This window comes from Manis javanica, chromosome 13 (genome assembly GCF_040802235.1).
Source record: "Manis javanica isolate MJ-LG chromosome 13, MJ_LKY, whole genome shotgun sequence".
NCBI lineage: Eukaryota > Metazoa > Chordata > Mammalia > Pholidota > Manidae > Manis > Manis javanica.
The window spans coordinates 84,463,035-84,476,544 of NC_133168.1; the positions used below are offsets into that span (position 1 = coordinate 84,463,035).

The 13,510-nt window shown below is 43.4% G+C and overlaps 1 long non-coding RNA gene across 2 annotated transcripts in view; it reads left to right on the plus strand.

Moving 5' to 3' along the window:
- Positions 1-13,293, plus strand: part of LOC140845856 (uncharacterized) — a 35,608-nt gene extending 22,315 nt beyond the window's left edge. For both annotated transcript variants that reach the window (XR_012124778.1, XR_012124779.1), the window contains one exon: positions 11,678-13,293. This is a non-coding gene — a long non-coding RNA (uncharacterized lncRNA). The remainder of the gene's footprint in view (positions 1-11,677) is intronic.
- The last annotated feature ends 217 nt before the right edge of the window (positions 13,294-13,510 follow it).

Consider the following 13,510-nt stretch of genomic DNA (forward strand, 5'->3'; position numbering starts at 1 on the left):
AGGGCCACACTGCACCCTGTGTCTGGGACTTCCAGGATGAAGGACATTACTTACTCATTCCCGTTCATCTTTAAACAAAAACATTGAGTTAATGGTCCGTAATATTGAACTGAACTGTCTGGAAAGTAGCACACCCCATTTTTAGGCAAAAGGCTCCTGGGAAGGGTCACTCCTATGATAGAAGCTCTTAGAACCTAACCATTGGATGAAATGCAGAACCACCCCCACCCCCCCAGGCTCCTCCCTTAGTCCAGGACATCCCTCCCTCCCCTGCAGGCCCCTGCTGGAGGCTGGGGTCACTTCAGAGCATTGTCCTCATCAGCACCAGAAGCTTTCTATTTGTGTGAAGGAGATTTTTGATGACACTGGGCAAGTAGGTTAAATCACTGGTCTTCTGGATAAGACCTGGGTTTCCAATGGTGATTTAATGCGACCTTAACATTTATTTCTAGGCACAGCTTTGCCCTGAAAAGGGGTTACATTTCACCCTTCTTTCTGCTTCTTCCCTCCAGTTCCTTCTTGACCGTTCCTACAGCTTTTCTGGGAGTGTGAGCAGTTCAGTGACTCAGCAGAGTGGTATTCTGTACCTGTCCTTTTCAAACACTGGGGCTGAGCAGGTAGCCTAGAGACCCTCAGAAGTGAGTCCTGCCCCTAGACACAGGTCACATGGAGACATTTTGGGGTGTGAAGTGCTGGAACCATGATCCCCACCAAACTAATCTGGGAGAAACCCTCCGGATTTTTAAATTTATGCTTTTAAAACACATGTGATTTTAACCGAAAAGACCAATTACATATTCCACATCACATATGTATAACAATCATCATTAGTGTTTAGAAAGCTCTTCATGTTTTGTAAGAATTATCACCCACAGTAGGAGCCAGTCCTGTTCTGGAATGAGCACTTTTTTACTCAGTTTTATTGAGATATAAGTTTAAGGTGTATAGCATACTGATTTACATATACTGTGAAATGAGAGCTTGCCTGCTTGTCTGTTCCTGGCTCTTTCCAGGAGCGGTGGGTGTCCCAGGGGATGGGATGAGCAGCAGACCCCACCGCCCGCTTGAACTGGAGGGTCCTTTGCCCACTCAGCCCAAAAGGGCAGGATTAGGGAGAAGGGAAGGAGGGGGTCTACTAATAAATTTAGTTAATATCCACCATCTCATACAGATTCAAAGGAAAGAAAGAAAAAATTGACTTTCTCTTTGTGGTGAGAACTCTCGAGATCTACTCCTACCAACGTTCCTCTAAGCCACATAGCAGTGCTGGCTGCAGCACCCCTAGTACCCATTTATATTATAATGGGGAGTTTGCACCTTTGACCCCCTTCCTCCAATTTCTCCCCACTCTAGCCCCTGCTTCTGATCTCTTTTTTCTATGAGTTCAGTTTTTTTTTTTAAGATTCCACATATATATGAGATCGTATCATATAATATTTGTCTTTCTCTGAATCACTTATTTCAGCACAATGCTGTCAGGGTCCATCCATCTTGTTACAAATGGCAGGATTTTCTTCTTTTTTATAGCTGAATAATATCCCATTGTGTATACATATACCATATCTTCTTTATCCATGCATCTATTGGTGGAGAACTAGGCTGTTGCCATGTCTTGGCTATTGTAAATAACGCTGCAATAAATGTATTTCTTTGACAAAGTGTTTTCATTTCCTTTGGATATGTTGTCAGAAGCAGAATGGCTGGATCAGATGGTAGTTCTAGTTGTCATGTTCTGAGGAACCTCCCTACTGTTTTTCATAGTGGCTGCCCCAATTTACAATCCCACCATTAATACGAATGGTTCCCTTTTTTCTACATCTTGTCTTTTTAACAATAGCCATTTGACCAGGTGTGAGGTGAGATCTCACTGTGGTTTTGATTTGGATTTCCTGATGATTAGTGATGTCTAGCACCTTTTCATGTACCTGTTGGCCATCTGTATGTCTTCTTTGGAAAAATGTCTATTCAGATCCTTTGCTTCTTTTTTTTTTTGTATTATTGTTATTATTATTTTGCTATTGACTTGTATGAGTTCTTTATATATTTTGGATATTAATGTCTGATCAGACACATGGTTGAAAATATATTTTGCCCACTCCATAGGTTATCTTTTCATTTTGTTGATGGTTTCTTTTGCTGTGCAGAACTTTCAGTCTCACATAATCCCACTTGTTAATTTTTGTTTCTTTTTGCTGTACTTTTAGGTGTTATATCCAAAAAAAATCATTGCCAAGACCCTTGTCAAGGAGATTTTTCTTATGCTTTCTTGTAGGAGGTTTATGATTTTCAGTTTTACATTTAAGTCTTTAATCCATTTTGAGTTAATTTTTGTGAATGGTATAAATTAGGGGTCTAGTTTCATTCTTTTAAAAGAATATCCAATTTTCCCATCACTATTTATTGAAGAGACTGTCTCTTCTCCTTTGAGTCTTCTTTGCTCCCTCGTTAAACATTAGTTGACTGTGGTTTATTTCTGGTCTTGGAAGGAGTACCTCTAAACTGTGTGCCTGGACTTCAGCAGAAACCCCTACCTGCGTGTACTGAGAACATGTCAAAACCCTAGGCCATTGTGAGGGCGGTGGGTGGGACAGAGACCCCAGTGGGTCTGGATGCTGGTGCCAAGCCCTGAATGGCCACACCTGTAATTTGCCCCTTGACTTTATGATGCATTTCTGCATGCTTTTGCTCAAAAAGAATCACCCCGGTTTTATTTTTGATGACTTCTCAGGGTGATGTCTGGCCCAGTCAGAAGCTGGAAGTAAAAAGCTTCGCTAAGTGGTTTGACCTGCTGTCGTTCATCCATTGAACAAAAACCCATCACGTCTTACCTTCCACTGTAATAGATGCTGGGAACAAAAAGAGAACATGTGTTCTTGACAACTCAGAATCTGCAGAAGGAGGAGAAAGCCATGCTGCGAGGAAGGTGTGACAGCGGTGACACATCTGGCAGAAATGTGAGGACAGAGTGGTGAGCTGGCACCGGGTGGCAGGGGAACCTTCCCAGACACATTGACATTAGTGTGGGTCCTAATGAATAAAAAGAATTCTCAGGTGGAAAAGGTGGGAAAAGGCTCTAGGCCAGAGGAGCAGCATCTACAAAGACCTGTAGGGCTCAGGGTGAGAGGCCACACCAAGAGGCGTGAGCAGCTTGGCATGATAAGAATGTATGTTGCTGTGTTCAGAAGGGGACTGGGAAAGCAGACAGTGGCCAGCGTAAGAAGAGCCCTCTTGGTATTCAGAGTTTTTTTCATACTTGCTAATGAACGATTTACTATGGTTTTATGGACATTAGAAGCAAGGAAATTCTTGTAACAAAACTTTGTCGCGTTGATGCAGAAAAGCCAAGTGAATTCTCCTAAGCATCTCCAACGTAGCAATTTTCCTACCTTGAATCCTCTTAAACATTAAGCAAGAAAAAAAGGATTCAGAAAGAAAAGAGGAAGAAACATAAATGAAAAGGAAGACAAATGTGTTCACCAAGATCTTAACTGAGCTGGAGAAATGACGGGGCCAGGAAGCAGAGGGAGCTCATTCCAGATGGCAGAAATGGTGTGTGTTAATCAATCATTGCCATAGTTAATTAAATATTCGGGTGAGCATAATGAAAGAACATTCGAGGATCTCAGTGGAAACGATCAGTTAGAACTAACCTCAGCTGAAGGAGTCGGCTTTGTTCCATACAAGGAGTTACAGTTAGAGAACGCGATAGTATACTTTTTGCTTTTCTGTATGATCGTTTGCTGATTTGGGGAAGCTAGCAAAGGGGAGGAACTTCACCACACAAAGCTACTGCTTTGTTTCTCGATTACAAAATCTCTGTTCTGGAAACTCATAAAAGAATTACAGTTAGTAAACAACTATATGAAAAGATGCTCCACCTCACTTGTGATCAAAGTCATGCAAGTGGAAATATCAGCAAAGAAGTGCTTTATGTCCATTAATTTTGCCAGAAGCATGGTAATCATAGAAGTTGGCAAGATTGGTGGTGGTAAATATTAGAAAGTATTCTCTCAACAAAATTATGATGGTCAAGTTCTATATATCAGACACTAAGAAAGGCAGGAAGACACAGAATAATAGAAGTCTTTATTTCCTTTCCTCCAATAATACTGCTTTCAGGAAAATCCTAGGAAATAATCTTCATCCCTACATTACCAAAGAAATCTGTGCTATGGGTATATGCAAACACTGATTGTCACTGCAGCATCCTTACTTATAAAAAATGGAAAAACTTGAAGTTACGTAATTGCCCCATGATATTGAAATGTATGTTAAATTATTACACTGTAGTTCATCCATAGCATTTGTCAGATAGAACAGGTTATGGTCACAATAACAAGTAATTCAGAAATTGCAGTCACCTAACACACCAGAGGTCTGTCTCTTGCTTATGTAATGCCCGATGTAAGTTGAGTGACTCACAGGAGAATCTCCCCTCCACGAGATGAATCAGGGACCCACCCAGGCCACTGCATGTTGTGATGCTACCATTACAACACATGGATTCCAGGAAAGGGAAGAGAAAACTCATACCTACCCTCTTAACTGCTGGGACTGGAAAGACACACCACTTCTGCCCAGAGCCTTTGGGAAGAACTAGTCACATCGCTTCAACCTAACTGCCTCTTACATGTTTTGCCCACTTTCTGACTGGACTGGTTTTTGCTGTAGAGTTTTTAAGAGATTAAAAAAAAAATTTTTTTATCAATTGTACATCACTGTGGTTCTACAGTCCCCTTCTCTCCCCCACAACTCACTCCCGTCCCCTTGGTAACCACTAGTCCCTTCTCAGTGTCTATGAGTCCACTGCTATTTTGTTCCTTCTGTTTTGCCTTGTTTTTATACTCCACAAAAAAGTGAAATCATTTGGTATTTGCTTTCTCCACCTGGCTTATTTCACTGAGCATAATACCCTCTTAGCTCCATCTATGCTGTTGCAAATGGGAAGATTCGTCTTCGTCTCCTTGCTGACTTTCTGTCAGATTGTTGTTCTATCAGTTGCTGAGAGAGGGGTGCTGACGTCTTTACCTGTAATTGTGGATTTGTCTAGTTCTTCTTTAGGTTCTATCAGATTTTTGCTTCACATAACTTGCAGCTCTGTTGCTTAGGCGCACTTACGTTCAGGATTATCATGTCCTCTTGGTGGATTCAACTTTTAGTTATTACATATTGTTTCTGTCTTGGGTGATTTTATTTGCTCTGTGGTCTACCTCATCTCATATTAATAGGGTCACTCCTATTTTCCTTTGATGAATGTTTGCATGATTATCTTTTTTCATCCTTTAACTTTCAAACTGCCTGTATAGTTGTATTATAGGTGAATTTCACATAGGCATCCCATACTGGGCTGTATTTTAAAATCCATTCTGTCATCTCTGTCTTTTAATGAATGTATTTAGACTATTTGCATTTGATGTAATTGTTGATATGGTGGAGCTTCAGTTTGCCATTTTATTTTTTGTTTCAACTGTTGAACATTATTTAGAAAACCCAAGAGAGGAGAGGAAAGCTTATTGTATTTATGCATATTTTTGCTCACCATGTTCCTTCTCCCTTCCTAATGTGCCAAGTTCTCTTCTTTTATTATTTCCTTTCTGTCTAGAGAACTTCTTTTAGTCTTACTTTTAAGGCAGGTTGTTGGTGACAAATCCTCTTAGTTTCTTTTATCTGAGAATGTCTTGATTTCCCCTTCAATCCTGAAGGCTATTTTTGCTGCGTATAAGATTCTAGTTTCATAGTTATTTTCTTCCAGCATTTGAAAAATATTGTGTTGTCTCCTTCTGGCCTCCTTGGTTTCTAATTAGAAGTTTGTTATTTGTTTTATATATATATGTGTGTGTGTGTGTGTATTCTTTCATTTCCAAATTAGGATGTGTTTTGGTATGGATTTCTTTAGCATTATCTAGCGTAGAATTCACTCAGCTTTTAGCCTGTTTTTGAGTACCATTTTGGCCCTGTCCTTTTTTTCCTTTTCTTCCAGGACTCCAATGATATGAATATTAGATATTTTGTTATAATCCCACAACTCCCTGGCCACTTCATTTTTTTCCAGTTTATTTTCTCCCTTGTAGATATTGAGTACTTTGTAATCATTTTATCTTCCAGTTGACCAATTCTTTTCTCTGTCCCATTCTGCTTTAAGGCTATCCACTGAGCTTTTTCTTTGGGTTATTGTATTTTCAGTTTTAAAATGTCCATTTGGTCTTTCTTTATATCTTCTATTGCTGAGGCTTTAACAATTGTTTCAAGCACATCATAATTGCTTGTTGAAGCATTTAAAAAATTCTCAATTGTGACAAAATACACATAACATAACATTTACCATCTTAGTTGTTTGAAAGTGTATAGTTCTGTGGCTTTGAGAACATTTATATTATAGTGCAATACTGAAGCACTTTGTCCTGGCTGCTTTAAAATCTTTGTCAGAACCTCCTAATATTTCTCTTCTCTCAGTGTTGGCCTCTGTTGATTGTCTTTTTTTCATTCCATTTTAGATCTTCCTGGTTCTTGGTATGCTGAGTGATTTCCAAGGGAACCCTACACATTTTCTTAGTACGGCTTATTACGTGGATCTTATTAAACCTTCTGTCTTAACTGACTTTCTCTGACACTCCTCTGGCAAGGGAATGGGGTCTGCCTCAGTACAGTCCTTGAATTACAGTGGGGTCCCACCCCTATAAAGCCAGTGTAAGTAGAAAATGCCTTTAATACATCTAACCTACTGAACATTATAGCGTAGCCTAGCCTAGCTTCAATGTGCTGGGAACATTTAGCCTGCAGCTGGGGAAAATCATCTAACACAAAGCCAATTTTATGAGAAAGTGTTGGATGTCTCCTGTAATTCATTGACTGCTGCACTGACAGTGGAAAATGGAATGCTTGTGCAGGTACCGAATGGCTGTAAGGGCACAGGCTGCTTACCCTCATGACCACGCGGCAGAGGGAGCTGCGGCTTGCGGCCCTGCCTGCCACCACAAGAGAGGATCACGCAGTGTATGGCTAGCCTGAGAAAAGGTCAGAGTTCAAAATCTAAAGCATGGTTTTCACTGAATGCATGTCATTTTTGTGCCATCAGGTCAGGACCATCTGTACTGCCAGGTGGGATGGAAGTTGAGTCCCCCACATGTTTTCCACTGACTGGGGAAGGAGACTCCATTCCTGCCTTGGTCTTTTCTGACACTGTGAAGGGGTGACGGGCACCTTGTCATAATATGGTGAGGGTGGAATCTAGGCTCCCGGCTCCAGCTCTGATGGAGGGGCTGGAGTAAGACCAGTTTTTCCTGTACTGTTGGCTGGTATAGAGTGCTTATTGTCTAAGGGTTTTCCGAGTTGCTACGTTGCTCTTTTCTGGTCCTTTTGCTAAAGACAGCCAGCTTCTGCTGGGAATGTTTGGCCCTTGCCCACTGTTGTTTCTGAGTTGCTGGCTTCTTTAGCTCCACTTATGGGTCATAAAGCATGTACAAATCAGAATCAATGAACCAATCTAGATAACTCAGCCCAGGTCATTCATTAGGTCCTGCGGTCCCTGGCAGTCTGCCTCCTTCTCTCTATTCTTAGGAGTCTTCTGAGGTTTGCTTTATATGTACTGTGCTGGACTTGAGGTGCATTTCCCGGGAATAAAAGCACATTGGAGGCCTGCTCCATCTTCCTGGGATGCCTGTTTACTTTTAACCTTCTTCTCTGCCTGGCTTCAGATTTTGAGACATTTCTTGAGGGAAAACCTGGCGGTGTAACAAGTCCACTTTTCAAATGAACTAACTGACCCCTCAAGTGTGTGCAAAGAACCCCCAAAACTCTGCTGATCCTCTGTCCCCAGCAGCAGCCTGCACCTGGGCAGAGCCCTCTCAGCCCTCGACCTGTCCTTGGGAGCAGTAACCACCCCGAGGTGACTAGCTGCAGAAAGCAGCTCACTCCATGGTTCTTCCCTCTTTGGCGTCCTGGACTCTCTCCTCCTCTCTGCTTCAATGGCTCTCTGAGGCATGGAAAATGGTTTTAAAAAACATTTTTATCCATCTTCTTAAATTATTTTTAGCAGGAACATGAATCTGGTCCAAGGCACTCAATCATAACTGAAAGCAGAAATCTGTTTCTCAGAATTCACGCGACAGAAGTCATTGCACGTGAGTGGCTTTATGTCAAAAGTTCTTTTCCCATTGGCTTACATATTCTAAACTCCAAAGTGACAGTGTCACAGAGAATGGTTAAAAGTGTGGATTCCTGCATCAGAGGGCCTGGCTTTGTACGCTGGCCCTGCAACTTACAAACCTTGGGTAATATTTTAGAGTTCTTGAGCCTCTGTTTTCTCATCTGTAAAATGATGCTAAAATATCCATCTTAGATGGTTGTTGTAAAGATAAAGTGAGAGAAAGAATGCAAGTAAAGGGCTTAGTGTGCTTGCTGCACATATAAGTGAAGACAAAATTGTTAGCTATTATTTAAAACCGATGTTCTAAATGACAGATTTATGCAGCCAGTAATATTTTATTTATCCCACAAATGTCGATTAGCTATTTACTTACTTGTGACTCATATTTTTTATTTTTATTTAAAAAGAAAATAGTCCAGATATCAGGCCTCCTCTCTCCTTTTCCTAGAGCTGGGAAGCAGTCCATCTTAGAGCCATCATGAACAAATACAGAATAGACGAGGAGTCCATCTTGTAGAGAGGACAAAGTAGGCCAAGTATCACTTATTATTATATGAACCAAGCACAATATGATGTTGAAGGTATAGCTACTTCAAAAGAAAACCAAACACAAACTGAGAAAAGAGAAGGAATTCCCTGGGTTAGGAGATCCACACCGCTGCTGGTTGATCACAGTGGACAATATTTAGATAAAGCAACAGGAGTGGGGACGGCACGTCATCTGGAAGTTCTTATTCTCTCAGTTGTCTTTGTGACATTTATGGTATTGTTCATAGAAAAAAGGTGAATGACAGAGGTAGGAACTCTAAGGTCAGCAAAAAGCAGAGTCTCTCAATTTCCGTTTTGGTTCTATCTTCTTTATCATAGAAAATGATCTGGAAAACAGGAAGGAGTACAGAAATGATTACAAAAAACATCCGAGGATAGACAGAGATCTAGTAAAGTGACATTAACACACATGTCTGAATCTAGTGTTAACCAAGCAGAATACCAGCGTGTGTACTTTCAAAGTCATGTTTGGAAACCTTAAAGACCATAGGGAAGCTGGAGAGTATGATGGTCAGGGGCTGGGTTTTGATGTTAGGCTGGCCTGGAAGCCCAAGGTCTGTCACCATCAGCTGCCTAACACTGGAAAAAGACACTTTCTCTTGGCTTTATTTCTTTATCTCTACAATGGAGAAAATCTACGAATTTATAATAATCATCAAGAGAGAGGAAAGAGACAGAGAGAGACAGAGAGACACATACAAAAAGGAAAAGGCAGAGAGATGGGTTCTTTATTTTCATTATTTGTTGCAGCAAAGAATCAACTTTTTATCTGAAGGTCAGTAAGGCATAATTACTGTTCATCTGCCATTCATGCTAGCCAAAAATCTTCCACTGATAAAGGAAAGCTCTACGTTAGAGAAGAAATCCAGGCATTAAATGTAGAAGGGATGATAGCATTAAAAAATCACTGATTTGACATTTCTAATGGAGTTATTATCCAATACTGCTAAAAAGGGAAAGGTTGGAAGGGCAGATCAGTAATATTTCATTAATTTCCTTCTAATCTCCAAACTGTGCTAGAAGAACTGAATCGTCAGTTTTAAGGGATGGTGGGAAATCAAGGTGTTCATGGCAAAGGAGCAAAGTGGTGACAACTCTGTATGTGACATGGTCACTGAAGGTGGAGCTGGTTTGCAGAAAGGAGGCTCTGGAGGGAACACCGTCAACCCTACAAGGTCCCCTCAAGCAGCATAGAGTAAGTCTGCTGCTGGGGGGCTTCAGAAGGCAGCATAATGGCCAGATGAAGGCTGTTCTGGGAAGGAAAGCTTTGTCAGTGTTGGAGAAGAGAGACTGGAGGTGGGGGAGGCACGCGCTGGGTGAAAGCAAGGACAGTGAGTCACCAGCACCAAATCCCTGGGACGGGGCCCCGAGACAAGGAGGTGAGGCCCTACAGCTCCAGGCCGGAGCCCACGGGGCTGCACTGCCGTGGGTCTGATGGCTCCCAAAATGCGTAGTCTTGGGATGCTTCCGTGGGCTGTCTGTGCCTGAGCAGTGGAGTGTGTGGGGCTGCTGGCCAGGCTCTACTGAGTCGGGTGGGTGAGCTCCATTCTGCAGTCATGAGATCTCATGGACTTGTTGGCCGGGATGGCGGGCTCTGCACCAACACCAGATGCCACCTCCCCATCTCTGTCTCCTGGAGCACTGCTTGGTGTGGGGTACAGGAAATGTCCCAGTCAGACGGCAGAATGAACAAAGACTGAAGCCAAAGAACTTTGCAGTTTATTCATGATTTTGAGAAACAGGAAGGCAAATGCATGTGATAAGTGATTGTCCGGCCTGGGGTTGGACGCCAGGGAGGGGAGCATGCAGGTGCGCCGCTCTTTCTGGGGTGCAAGTGTGTGGCACAACCCCTGGGGAGGACCATAAGCTGCTAGGCTTCTCAGGAGCTGTTGAGCGAGAGGGCTGGGCCTGGTGGCATGTGTGTGTGTGCATGTACGCAAGTGTGTGTGTGTGCAAGCAAAAGGCACATGTCCACGTACACACAAAGGGGGCAAGCGGATCCCTGGAGTTGAAAAAGGAAGCCTGAGCCACCTTGGGAACCCAAAGGTTCTTGATCGGGGGAGACACGAATCCTACCTCCCTGCTGACAGCTTGAGCTTCTGTCTGGGGGATATTTGTGTGAGTCATTTTCTGCTCAGAACACCCGGGCTGTGGTTAAGGACTGGAGAGTCCGCTGGGTGAAGGAGTAACTGGGCCCCTGGACCGTGTCTCCAGCCTTTTCATTACAATTCAGCTGACTCCCCCCACACTCCAAGGGGTGCCCCTTTGGGGACAGTCAGAAAACGGCCTTTAGCCCAAGTGACTAATCTTTGATATCTTCAAGACACATTTTTAATCTTTATCCCTCTTGCTGATTGTAATCATGCTCGCCATTAAGTTTCTTTGTTTCGGTAAACTTTTAATTTTAGAGTAGTTTTAGATTTATGGAGAAGCGACATAGATAGTACAGAACCCCATGTACCCCTGACAGTTCACTCTCTTGTTATCAACCTCTTACATTAGTAGAATACTAATTAACTTCCTGTTATTAACTAATGTCTGTACTCTATTCAGACTTCCTCGGTTTTTACTGGAAGTCCTCCTGGGGTTCCAGCTTGCCATCCGGAGCACCCGGTTCATTTAGGAGTCGTGGCCTGAGGCCCTTTTTGACTGAGGTGGTTTCTCAGACTTCTCTTGTATTTGATGACCTTGACTCTTTTTTATGGTGATAAAAAGCAATCATTAAGACCACTTTAAGGTTTGGTGCTGAAATGGCTGGAATGACCCAAAAGGCCGGCTGACATATTTCCGAGCAGCTTGGGGAATACGACGTCCTTGGGACGGAGGGCACTGGCGACCATAGTTTTGTGTATCAAGGCTGCTTAGAACTGAATCAGGCCCGTGAGCCAGATGGCAGGGAGCGGGCAACTCAGCCTGTGCAGCAATGCTCTTGAAATGTCTGCGCCTTTTCCCTTCCCATCCACATTTTGTTTTTCACCTCAGGTTCGCCTTGAGGAACCCACTGGAGGGAGGTCATGCTCCCAGAAGTCTCCCTCCTGCTCTGAATTCCTGCAAAATTTATAACAACAGTTGGTACCACAGCGTCCTGTACCACTTAACAGCTCAAACTGTCCTCAGGTGATGTCGGTTTGGCCTCCCAAACAGACTGAAAGGTCCTTGACCTCGGGGACTAGAGTTCTGCCTTCCTTTATACTCCTTACAATAGCTTGGTTATTTTATAGATTGGGCAAATGGGGAGCAGAGGTAAAGAGGCTTGGCTAAGGCTGCACGAGAGATCCACGGAAACAGGCGCGGCGAACGTGAGCGGCACGCATTTCCAGCTTAGCAGGCCTGGAGCTGAGGAGTCACGGAAGTCACTCACCTCCCATGGGAAGGTCAAGGCAGCACTGAAGAACTGAGTAACCAAAGTGAATAATATCTTCATGCGATATTTAAAAATTGATATGAAAGATTCATGGTGAACAAAATATCAAAAACTTACATAAAGGCAGAATGTTGTCACTGGTCTTCTGACCCCGTGTGATTGTGCAGTGAAACTGGTTTTCAATCAGTCCAGGGCTCCAGGCTTGTGCATACTCCCAACTAACTTCCCCTACCCCGAGGTGACATACAAGGGTTGATAATGGCAATCCCACTTTACATGGACTCATGGTTTTTGACTGTGGAGCTTTAATTTTTACCTTTGGATAAAAATATGTGAGGATACTTCTATAGATGCCCACGGGATGTCCACTTTGCTTTGACTTTGCATGATACAGCAATTTATCAAGAGCCTTAGCATTTATCATTTCATGTAATGCTTCATAGAAAGAAATCCTGTGTAGATGGTGGTATCCTCCTCATTTTAAGGAAAAAGAAACTAGGCCACAGATTAGGTTCCTAACCCGACAATATGGAGCTGGCCGGTGGGGACCTGGAATTCTGATGTTCTCCGAGCCGATCCTAAGTGCATCCCAGCCCTCTGCTCCCCTTCTCAGCTCAGGGCACCCATGTGTGTCTCTGTTATCCTCCCCAGGAGGGTAAGCATGCACTTGCATGAGCATGTGTGCACAGGGATATATGTGCTTGCCTGAGCATGTGTGTGCATTCAGAGTACAAGAAGATGAGATACAGAGAACAGACAATGCCCAAAGGAGGGCTGTGGGTGCTGTGTCCAGATCGTGAGAGCTCACAGTGAGAGCTGGCACCAACCCTGGGAGCTCAGAGAGGGCTTCACCTCCTCCTTCATCCGCAAGAATGATTGCCAGGGCTGGTGGCAGAGAACAGCCCTGCCTGGCCTGCCTCCCTTCTCAGGCTTTAGGGAGAAGGTTCAGAATCTGGCAGGTGATGGAGAAGAAGTCACCTACCCCCGGCTGTAAGAATAAAAATAACGTGTTATATGGGAGAACCCTGGTTTGCCTTTTCCAAAGTGGGTGTCTGAGACTCTGCAAATGTGCACCCCAGCTTCTGGGGGTGTGACTGCAGGAACGGGGGCTTCCTGGGATGCATCAGAATTTGTTCCCTGTAAGATCAATGTCCTCTGAAGTGCTTTGTTCTTCCCACCCCAAGCCCAGCACAGCGACCTGAGGACTTGTTAGCCAGCCGCTCAGTCCTTCTCCAAAAGGGAAGATCTCATAGCAGCAGCTTTCTGCAGTTTTCCCTGGCCAAATATTGGTCTACCCAATGTTCACTTTGACAGGATTAGCCATGGAGTCCTCACATAAAAATCCCAGGGTCCCTGCTGGCTGGGCAGCTTGTTAAAATACTCGTTAATTTTCTTGCAGTTTGCAAGCTCCTGGAGCACTGAGAGACATACGTAGGCCTACGGCTTCTCGG